This window comes from Nelumbo lutea, chromosome 5 (assembly GCF_056320005.1).
Source record: "Nelumbo lutea isolate HS-2025 chromosome 5, American lotus-T2T, whole genome shotgun sequence".
In the NCBI taxonomy this organism is placed as follows: domain Eukaryota; kingdom Viridiplantae; phylum Streptophyta; class Magnoliopsida; order Proteales; family Nelumbonaceae; genus Nelumbo; species Nelumbo lutea.
Genome location: NC_142688.1, coordinates 66,839,156 through 66,850,858, shown reverse-complemented (window position 1 = coordinate 66,850,858; position 11,703 = coordinate 66,839,156). Strand labels below are relative to the sequence as shown.

Genomic DNA, 11,703 nt, shown 5'->3' with positions numbered 1-11,703 from the left:
AGGACCTCTCCCTCAACTGCAAGGAACAATGCTGCACTCTCTGATCATATGGATCCAGGGAATTAAAACCTTTTGCAAATGTTTAAAAACCATAATATATATATATATATGTATATCAATATATAAATATATTTTGCAAAATAAAATTTCAATGATTGAAATCGACTGCCGACGGTCTTGGTTTCCATCATAGAGAGTGCATCCCCGATCATTACCTTTGTCCGACAAAGGGGCTGATCCTGTCACTATGATCACCCACTCAAATGAATTCTCGAATTGTCCCAACATACCCAGGTTTTGACCCCCACTAAGGATCTCATTGATTGGCATATCAAAGATAGCCCAATTCGACACCTAGTGCAGTATCATAATCGAGTCTAGGGATCTGGTGTAACTTTCCAGTTTTGCCCATCAATCTCAAAGGTCCAGGGCAATACTGGAAATCTGGTCCGGTTCAAAGATTCAATTAATCCTACACTACATGTGCCTTGGGTCTCACTCTGGCAGCCAAGACAGGCCACCCCAACATTTGGTAGCACACTAGTGTCAGCCTTGGCAGGATAAATCTCCCCAAACTTACCCAACGGCTGTGAACATTCTAATCTAACACTAGTATCATAAGTGTCAAGTTTAAGGGTATTACACAAAAATACACCATAGGAACATGAATCAAATATGTACTTTATTCATTTACAATAAATTCATAATGTACATCATTCTGATTGGAGCTAAGGGCATACAACGGTCTAACAGCTCCCACTTGCAGTTAGGTCCAATCTGGTATAAGCCGGAGTCCCATTCTTTCCATGTGTTTCTCAAACACTTTCTGTGTCCGTGGCTTAGTCAACAGGTCTGCTACATTATCCGCTGATGCTACCTTCTAAATCAGGACGTCCCCTCTACCAACAATCTCTCGCAGTACATGGTACTTCCTCTCGATATGCTTTGACTTCGAGTGGGCTCGAGGCTCCTTAGCCTGAGCAATCACTACATTGTTGTCACACAACAATGGGATGGGTGATGTGTTGGATGGAACTACTCCCAATTCGTGAATGAACTCTTCATTCACATGGCTTCCTTAGCATCTTCACTTGCGGCAATGTATTCGGGTTAGGTTGTGGAGCTTGCCGTGGACCCCAATTTGCTGCTTTTTCAACAAACAGTACACGATCCTATTGTGAAAACATACCAAAATGTAGACTTTCTATCATCTGGATCTGATTGGAAATTGGCATCAGTATACCCTTGGATCTGTAATGACCTACCATCGAATACTAGACAAAACTCTTTTATCCGATGAAGGTACTTGAGTATATTTTTCACAGTAGTCTAGTGCTCCTGCCCTAGGTTGGCTTGAAATCTGATTACCACACTCACTGCCTGAGCAATCTCAGGATGAGTGCACAGCATGGCATACATGATGCTCCCTACGGCTGAGGCATAGGGAACATCCTTCATGCCCTCAATCTCCTCAGAGGTCTTGGGAGACATCTTCTTGGAGAGAGACTTCGTGCTTGAAAGGAACACTTCCCTTCTTCGAATTCTCCATGTTGTATCTCTTGACAATATTGTCAATGTAAGTAGATTAGGATAATCCTATTATCTGCTTCGATCTATCTCTATAGAGTCAAAGACCCAGTATATATGAGGCTTCTCCAAGATCTTTCATGGAGAATTGCTGTGAAAGCCACACTTTCACCGTAGTTAACATTCCTACATCATTCCCAATGAGTAGAATGGCATCTACATACAGAACCATGAACGTAACCTTATCCCCACTAGACTTCCTATAAACACCGGGCTCATCCAGATTATACTCAAAGTCAAACATTTTGATAGTAGAGTCAAACCGGATGTTCCAACTCCTAGAAGTTTGCTTAAGTCTATATATGTATCTATTCAACTTACATACCATGTGTTCCTGACCCGCAGCTATGAAACCTTGCAGTTGCTGCATATAGATATCTTCAATAAGATCTCCATTCAGGAACATAGTTTTGACATCCATCTGCCAAATCTCGTAGTCATGGTATGCTAGTACAACTAGTAGGATCCTAATGGATTTAAGCATGGCCACAGGCGAAAAGGTTTCATCATAATCTATGCCCTCTTTCTGATTAATACCCTTTTGCCACCAGATGAGCTTTGTAGGTCTCAACCCTGCAATCGGGGCCCTTCTTCCTCTAATAGATCCATTTGCAACCAATTGCTTTTACCCTGGGGGTGTATCTACTAGAGTCCAGACTCCATTGGTCTCCATTGAGTCCATCTCAGCTATCATGGCATCTACCCACTTAAGGGAGTCTATGTCCAACAAAGCTTCCGCATAAGTCACGGGATCATCCTCACTAGTCAAGGCTTCCATTGAAAGGGATAGGAAATCCATCACGTGGACGCCCAAGATTGCGGAATAAAGGGGGCGAATTTCAAAAAATTTTTCTTTCCCTTCAACTGGGAATCGAATTCCCTATTTAGAAAATCATATTTTCAAGGATCATTCTTGAACCATAAACTGAACCAGATCTGAACCAAAAGGAGGAGAGAGAGATAATACCGGATACTGAGAAACAATATCTCTCAATGGAGGTGTTCACGCCCAAGGTAGAAACCAAAATATGCTCCCACTGAAGATGGTGCAGTGCAAGGTGGAGCAGAATCAGCAGTGTCCTTCCTAAGAACTTGATTCTTCCCAAGAATCACCTAGACGGCTAGTGAATACAACTCCTACCAATCTTTTCTCCAAAAGATTGAAATCAAGATCCAATCTTGATTTCTCCCAAGCAATGGAGATCGAACTGCTATAGGCGGCGACTACAGGAATGAGGCGGCTAGAGAGAATTTTTAGGGTGCAGAATTCTCTCCTCTGTGATCTCAGCTCTGAAGACAAGACTTGAGTCTGTTGGATGATGTCTAAGGGCTGCCGCCCCCTCTTCCTTTTATAGACTTAAAGAGATCAGCTCCTGATCCCATTAGGAGTTGCTAACCCAAATCATATCTAGATTAGAAGTCCCTTTAAGATAAGGGATAAACCTTATCTTAACTGCAGATTAGATCAGCCAGCTACTAATCTAATTCGGAAGTTTCCAAATCTAAATCTCATTTAGGTCTTGGACTCTCCTAGTGGATAGGGTGTGGGTCCAATCCTATCAGCTGATCTTATCTCAGAATTCGCCCCCTTAAAGACTAATCAAATTAGCCTAGTTCGAACTGGGCTTAAGGCCCATTTAGGGTTATGTATTCATTAATCCTTCCAAACTGTTGCCCAGTTGGGCTTCCTTGTATGGCGTGGGACCCAAACATTGATCTACACATCAGCCACATGGGTTCATCCCAGCCTTTGTTACAAGGCCTAGCCGAATACACTGTTATGCACCCCCTAAAACCCATCAGATGGGCTCTACGGGCCCAACACTTACCCTAAGTGGTCCCTGGGCCAAGCCTCCTTGTAACACCCAGGGACTGTGGGCAGATGCAAGATTAGCCCATCAGGCATTACCCTCAATGGCCTTACACTTAACGTCTCATCCCTTAATGATCATACACTGTCCGACAAGAGAGGACCTCTCCCTCGGCTGCAAGGAACAGTGTTGCACTCTCTCAAATATGGATCCCAGGAATTAAAACTTTTTGCAAACATTTCAAAACCATAGTATATATATACTTTTATGTCTCATATAAAATATATTTTGCAAAACAAATCTCAACGATTGAAACCGGCTGCCGGCAGTCTTGGTTTCCAACAGTGAGAGTGCATCCCCGATCATTACCTTTGTCCGACAAAGGGGCTGATCCTGTCACTATGATCACCCACTCAGATGAATTCTCAGACTGTACCAATATACCCAGGTTTTGACCCCCGCTAAGGATCTCACTGATTGGTACATCAAAGATAGCCCAATCCGACACCTAGTGCAGTATCATAATCGAGTCTACGGGTCGGGTGTAACTTTCCAGTTTTTGCCCATCAATCTCCAAGGTCCAGTTTTCCATGCTGTATCTTTTGACTATTTTGTCAATGTAGGCAGATTGGGATAATCCTATTATTTGCTTTGATCTATCTCTATAGAGTCGAAGACCTAGTATATAGGAGGCCTCTCCAAGATCTTTCATGGAGAATTGTTGCGAAAGCCATACTTTCACGGTAGTCAACATTCCTACATCATTCCCAATGAGTATAATGTCATCTACATACAGAACCAAGAAGATAACCTTATCTCCACTGTACTTCCTGTAAACACAGGGTTCATCCTGATTCTGCTCGAAGTCAAACGATTTGACGGCAGAGTCAAAACGGATGTTCCAACTTCTAGAAGCTTGCTTAAGTCCATAAATGGATCTATTAAGTTTACATACCATGTTTTCCTAACCCGCAGCTATGAAGCCTTGCGACTGCTGCATATAGATATCTTCAGTAAGATTTCCATTCAGTAGTGCAGTTTTGACATCTATTTGCCAAATCTCATAATCATGGTATGCTGCTATAGCTAGTAGGATCCTAATGAATTTAAGCATAGCCACAGGTGAAAAGGTTTCCCCATAATCGACGCCCTCTTTCTGAGTGTACCCTTTTGCCACCAGATGAGCTTTGAAGGTCTCAACCCTACCATCGGGTCCCTTATTCCTCTTGTAAATCCATTTGCAACCGATTACTTTTACCCCGGAGGGCGGATCTACTAGAGTCCAGACTCCATTGGTTTCCATTGAGTCCATCTCTACTCTCATGGCCTCCACCCACTTCTAGGAATCTATGTCCAACATAGCTTTCGCGTAAGTCACGGGATCCTCCTCACTAGTCAAGGTTTCCACTAGGTAACTATCCTGGTCATAACCATAACGGACTGGTGGCCTGGATACCCAAGTGGATCTTCTAGTTGGTCACTACCTGGAACTTGTGGGACATCTCCCACTACTCGTAAGCTCTCCTCATCAAGAATAGTTTCCTGACGATGGGTGTCCAGGATGTAATCGGTCTCCAAGAACTAGGCATTTCGACTGCAGAACACTTTCTGCTCACTTGGGTCATAGAAAAGCAAGTGGATCTTGCTTTCTAATTCAAGTATTCATTGATTCTTGTGCATATTTTCATTGGATGTTAATGTTAATTTGTTTGATTGAAAGAATGGTAGGATCCATCTAATGGACACCAAGAAAGGTGAGGAATGGGGGCGAATTTCAAAAAAATTTCCTACATTCTTCCAACTGGGAATCATATTCCCTAAATTTAGAATACATTATTCAATGATCCTACTTATACCATAAACAAACCAGATCTGAACAAAAAGGAAACAGGAAGGATTATACCTGATGTTCACGCCCAAAGAAGTACCCAAGATCCGCTCCTGCTGAAGATGACACAACTGTGGATGGAACGGAACCAGCAGGGTGCATCCTACACACTGGATTCTTCACAAGAACCCTCTAGAAACCTTGAACACTGAATCCTAGTGTCTTTCTTGCAAGACTATTGTCGAGAACTGCTTTCTTGACTTCCTGTTGCTGCAAAGATCCAATCTTCCAACAGATAGTGGCGGCGGCTGAAGGAGGAGAAGTCCAGGGACGAAGAGGGCAGAATTGTCTCTTCTCTCTGGAGTCTATGAGAGATCAAATCTCAGATTGCAGGATGTGTTTCTTGCTTACTCAAACCCTCTAGTTCGAAATCTGATATTTCTGCTAGGGTTTTCTCCTCTTTCTTCTTGATTAAGAAACCTCCCAATATTTTGGGAGTTATCCCAATCCAAATCAGTATTTGGATAGAGGTTAATCTTAATCCTATATGCAGATTAAGTTAGTTAACTCTTGATCTTATCAGGAGGTTACCAGATTCAAATCTAATTTGAATTGGGTCTCTTAGAGTGTATAAGGTCAAAGACCCAATCCTTTTACTAACACTAATCTCAGATTCTTCCTATGAACTGGTGACCATATCAGCCCAGTTCAAAATGGGCTTTTGGCCCATTAAGTGTTCAGTGTTTAACTAATTTCCAACCTGCTGCCCATTTGGGCTTCTTTGTATGGCGTGGGACCCAAGCATTGATCTACACACTAGCCACATGGGTTCGGCCCAGCCTTTGTTACAAGGCCTAGCCGAATTCACAGAAAGACTCAGTGACCCCCTTGAGCCCATCACATGGACCCTATGGGCCCAACACTTACATTAAATGGTCCCTGGGCCAAGCCATCTTATAAAAACCCAGGGACTGTGGGCAGGTGCAAGATTAGCCCATCAGGTATTATCCTAAATGGTCTTACACTTAACCTCTGATGAGACCAAAATGAACCCTAATTTTATCCCCTAATATTCACTCTTTTATATTTATTTAGCACTTAAATGGATTCATTACTCTTGTACTTCGATTCAGGGCAATAAAGAAGGCAATTGGAAGAAAACAGGGCAAATCGAGTGATTTTGCAAAGTTTCGGCGACAGTCAGTAATCTGGGCCTAACTCTCAATTCCGGACACCGAATTGGACAATTCAAGAAGCATTAGAAAGATGAAAGGAACGCCCACAAATTTTATGTTTTGAGTTTTGACAGATTCGGCTCGCATCAAGTACAACAATGAGCCCGAAGTTGGATCAAGTTCGCAGCCAGACCCATTTCACAACTTAAGCCCAACTCGCAGAAGTACCTTAAAGCAGCCCAACTCGAACTCAAGAGTTAAGAGTCCGAATTTCGAATGTAATCTCCAAGGAGAGAGTTTTATCAGATCTAAATTCTTGAATGTAATCCTAGAGAGATAAGAAGATTGAGATTAGAGCATTAGATAAGAGATAGGATAGGATTAGTTCAAAGAAGATAAGATCAAGACTCCCTAAGGATAAGATGATCTCCTAGAAGGAGTTGGAAAACAGCCCTCTCCTTTGGCTATATAAAGAGGGGGGCGAACCAGCTCTAGCAATAACTCATTCCAAGATCCAAGAGATCATCAAGAAGACCAAGAAGCAAGAAGGCAGTTCGGTTATGGAGAAGAAGAGCATGGAGATTGCGCAGATCATGAGTAGCTAAGCTTCTTTTTCTGGTTCAAGGGGGGAGGTTCGATTGTGTCATTGTGATGTTCTGTAGTTACTTTATTTTCTTTCTTTCTAATTCAAGTATTCATTGATTCTTGTGCATATTTTTATTGGACATTGCTGTTAATTAGTTTGACAACTGAATTAATGTTGATTTTCCTATTGCTATCCATGATTTTGGTGATCCGTAATTGTCACGAATAGTGATACAAGTAGCAATTAGGTTGATATCTTTTTGGGTCAATTGTTCGTGACAGCCTTTGACCAACGTTTTATCATGGTTCAACCTAAAGGAATCGATGGAACAAAATTTAATAAATGCTGCTATCTCAATTATTGTTATTTTGGTTTAACTGTTTTCACAAATCTTAATGCTATCATTGTTTAACATGGAACGCTATCGTACCCAGGTGAGTGGTGATAAGTGTTGATCGAATGCTGGGTTTGGTCAACTGAATTAGGAAAACACAAGGTTTATTATGGCTATCCTAATAAATCTAAGGTTAAATGCTTGAATTACAAGAATGCTGAATTGTACCTAGGATCGATGGTCAATCGATTCAACCCGAACTCTTGAACCAGAATTCGGTAAGACTGATTTTCTCTTGTTTGTTTAGTTTGTTATTCTTTTAATTTTAGTTATTTAATTTTCCCACACAATTACTTTACCCATTCGGCTAAGAGATTATTGATTTGCTCCCTGTGGGATTCGACCTAGAACCACTTTTACTGCAAATATTTTATTGTGGGACTAGTACTAATTTTGAGGGCTTCGACAAACCCATCAAAATTTTGGTGCCGTTGCCGGGGAGCAACTTTAATTTATTAGCTATTACCTTCCTCTTGTTAACCTTTTTTGTTTTATGACTCGTGCTTCTCAACGAGGTGAGCTCGAGTACAATCCCGAAATTGAGAGGACCACCCGTCGTATAAGAAAGGAGGCGAAGCAAAGGAAGGATCGTTCACCAAAGAAGGTGAATTCAGATTGCGATCTTCCCATCTTCGAAGAAGTAGAAAGAATGGCTGACAGAGAGAGGACATTAAGGGAGTTGGCTGCACCAATTATGAACCAACAGCTTTTACGCATCACGTACCCCACTCTTGAGGTAGCCTTTGAACTCAAATCTGGTTTGATTCAATTATTACCTCTGTTTCATGGTTTCCCAGGTGAGGACCCTCACAAACATCTTAAGGAATTTCATGTCGTCTGTTCAAGCATGAAACCCCACAGTATGACCGAGGACTAAGTAAAACTCATAGCCTTTCCATTTACTTTAAGAGACAAAGCAAAGGATTGGTTGTATATTCTCCCTCCCGGTTCTCTACGCACATGGGATGAAATGAATAGGATATTTTTAGATAAATATTTTCCTGCATCCCGGGCTGCAAATATAAGAAAAGAAATATGTGGAGTTCGGCAGTTTGATGGTGAAACATTATATGAATATTGGGAAAGGTTTAAGCAACTTGTTGCTAGTTGTCCCCACCACCAAATTCCTGAACAATTGTTAATCCAATACTTCTATGAAGGGCTTCAGCCCATGGATAGAAGTATGGTCGATGCAGCCAGTGGAGAAGCTATAGTGAACAAAACACCTGAAGCGGCCAGGGAATTAATCTCCAATATGGCCGAAAATTCTCAGCAATTTGGTACAAGGACAGAAGGTACCATTAGAATGGTTAACGAGGTAAGCCATGCAAATTTAGAAAACCAGATTTCTGATTTAACTGTTAGATAGTTTTGTATGCCCTTAGCTTCAATCAAAATTGATGTACTTTATGAGTTTATTGTAAATGAATAAAAGTGCATATTTGATTCATGTTCCCTTGGTGTGTTTCTGTGTAATACCCTTAAACTGGACACTTATTGAGACTCGTGTTAGTTTAGAAAATTCACAGCCAGTGGGTCGGTCTGGGGAGACCTATCCTGACAAGACTGACACTGTGGTGCAATCAATTCAGTTGAGGGGGCTTGTCTCAGCTACCGAGGTGAGACCCTAGGCACATACAGTGTGGGATTAATTGAATCATTGAACTGGACCAGATTTCCAGTATTCCCTGGACCTTGGAGATTGATGGGCAAAACTGGAAAGTTACACCCGACCCCTAGACTCGATTATGATACTGCACTAGGTGTCGAATCGGGGTGTCTTTGATGTACCAATCAGTGAGATCCGTAGCGGGGGTCAAAACCTGGGTATGTTGGGACAATCCGAGAATTCATCTGAGTGGGTGATCATAGTGACAGGATCAGCCCCTTTGTCGGACAAAGGTAATGATCGGGGATGCGCTCTCACTATTGGAAACCAAGACTACCGGCAACCGATTTCAACTGTTGAGATTTGTTTTGCAAAATATATTTTATATGAGATATAAAAGTATATATATTATGGTTTCTAAAATGTTTGCAAAAAGGTTTTAATTCCCGGGATCCATATAAGTGGAGAGTGCAACACTGTTCCTTGCAGCCCAGGGAGAGGTCATCTCTTGTCGGGCAGTGTATGATCATTAAGGGCTGAGAGGTTAAGTGTAAGACCATTGAGGATAATACCTGATGGGCTAATCTTGCATCTGCCCACAGTCCATGGGTATTATAAGGTGGCTTGGCCCAGGGACCACTTAGGGTAAGTGTTGGGCCCATAGAGCCCATTTGATGGGTTTTAGGGGGTGCACTATCTTTAATAGTGTATTCGACCAGGCTTTGTAACAAAGGCTGAGCCGAACCCATGTGGCTGATGTGTAGATCAATTCATGGGTCCAACGCCATACAAGGAAGCCCAACTGGGCAGCAGTTAGGAAGGTTGAGAGAGCACATAAGCTTAATGGGCCTAAAGCCCATTTCGAACTGGGCTATTTATTTACTTAAAGGGGCGAATTCTGAGATAGATTAGCAGATAGGATAGGGTTTTAATCCTATCCACTCAGAGAGTCCAGATCTGAATGTGATTCAGATCTAGAAACCTCCTAATGGGATTAGGATAAAGCTAATCTAATATGCAGATAAGATAAGGGTTTATCCTTATCACTAGAAGAGAAGGCTGATCCAAATATGATTTGGATAAGCACCTCCTAATGGGATTAGGAGCTGATCTTTTAAGTTAACAAAAAGAAGGAGGGGGCGGCAGCTTTGACAGAGACCAACAAGAATCACATCAGATCCTCTTTAGTGCTGAAATCAAGAAGAGAGAATTCTGCAGCCTGCGAATACTCTCTTGCCGCCTCCCTGCTCTTGTCGCCCTGTTTGCTAGTTCAATCTCCAGCTGTGGGAGAAGTCAAGATTGGATCTTGACATTAGTTCTTTGAGAAAGGATTGAAAAGGAAGCTGTGCTCACATTCCATTCAACTGTTTCTTGCGAAGGACAAAGTTCTTGGGAAGGACACTGCTGATTCTGCTCCATCCTACACTGCGCCATCTTTAGTGGGAGCAGTCTTTGGATCCTTCCTTGTGCGTGAACACCTTCGTTGGGAGATATTACTTCTCCGTATCAGGTATTATTCTCTCCCATTCCTTTTGGTTCAGATCTGGTTCAGTTTAAGGTTCAAGATTTAACCATGAAAATATGATTTTCTAAATAGGGAATGTGATTCCCAGTTGAAGGAAGAAGAAAATTTTTTGAAGTTCACCCCTTATTCCGCAATCTTTGGGCATCCATGTGATGGATCTCTCATCCTTTCAGTGGTATCAGAGCCATGGTTCAAATCTTGAACCATTCTGTTTCAGATCTGAAACTGCGCATTTAGGGAGAAGGCGTTCTACCCAATTTGCACAGATTTTGTTTTTGGGAAATTTGTTCCAAAAACAAATGGGCAAATAATCTGAAATTAATTTTAAATAAATCTGATAAATATTTAGAATTGTTCTTTATAATTTTCTTGATTTATTTTGGGTATGTAAATATTTTTTTTTTATTTTCCAGACTCAATGTATAGGTATTTGATCTTATGTAATTATTAATAGAAATAGGATTTCTATTTATTTTTATTTTGGATCGAAGTTGGCGGCGCAGAAAAGGAGATTTCGTAGAGAAGGAGATTTCGCAAATGAGAGAAATGCTATCTGCGATTTGCAGTTTGTGAAACTGCATTCTGTGATCTAACCTCTGTTTTGCAGGAAGGATTGTGCGAACAGCCCTGTTTGACTGATTCTTGTATTTTCTTTTATTAGTATTTAATTTCAGATTATTTTCTTGAATTAAGGATTTAATTAAAAATCAAACCCTAGACCCATTCGAACCAAGATTGGTTCAAAACTGTTTGGACCAATTCTATGGTTTAATCAAGGCTGAAAGTCAGCCCTAATTTCCCACTAATGGGCCTAAGGATTGATATTTAATTAAATGGTTAATTCAGCCCAGCCTGTAAAGGCCCAGTTTTAAATAGTTAAAACTGCAAAAGCCCTTTTTAAAGGATAAAGCTATATGGGCCAAACTGGGTAACCCTAATTCAGCCCATATACCTAGATAATATTAATGGTTAATATTATGGAATTTTAACGGGCTTCCAATGGGCCTTACAGATAATTAATTGATTGGATCAATTTATCCCTGCATATGTTGTATGGATGTGTGATGTGCTGCGTACATGGGCCATAAGTACTTGGCCCATGCTCATTCGACAGTGGCTCTTGCGCACACCATGGCTGAATGCACATCATTGCCATGGTGTCCCTTTTGTTCATTGGATGACTTCCCT

General features: G+C 41.3%; 1 non-coding gene across 1 annotated transcript; it reads right to left on the bottom strand.

Moving 5' to 3' along the window:
• Positions 1-8,399: 8,399 nt before the first annotated feature.
• On the bottom strand, positions 8,400-8,506 carry LOC148852767 (small nucleolar RNA R71). The gene has a single exon (XR_016100108.1). It is a non-coding gene; the product is annotated as a small nucleolar RNA R71 (small nucleolar RNA).
• Between the last annotated feature and the right edge of the window lie 3,197 nt (positions 8,507-11,703).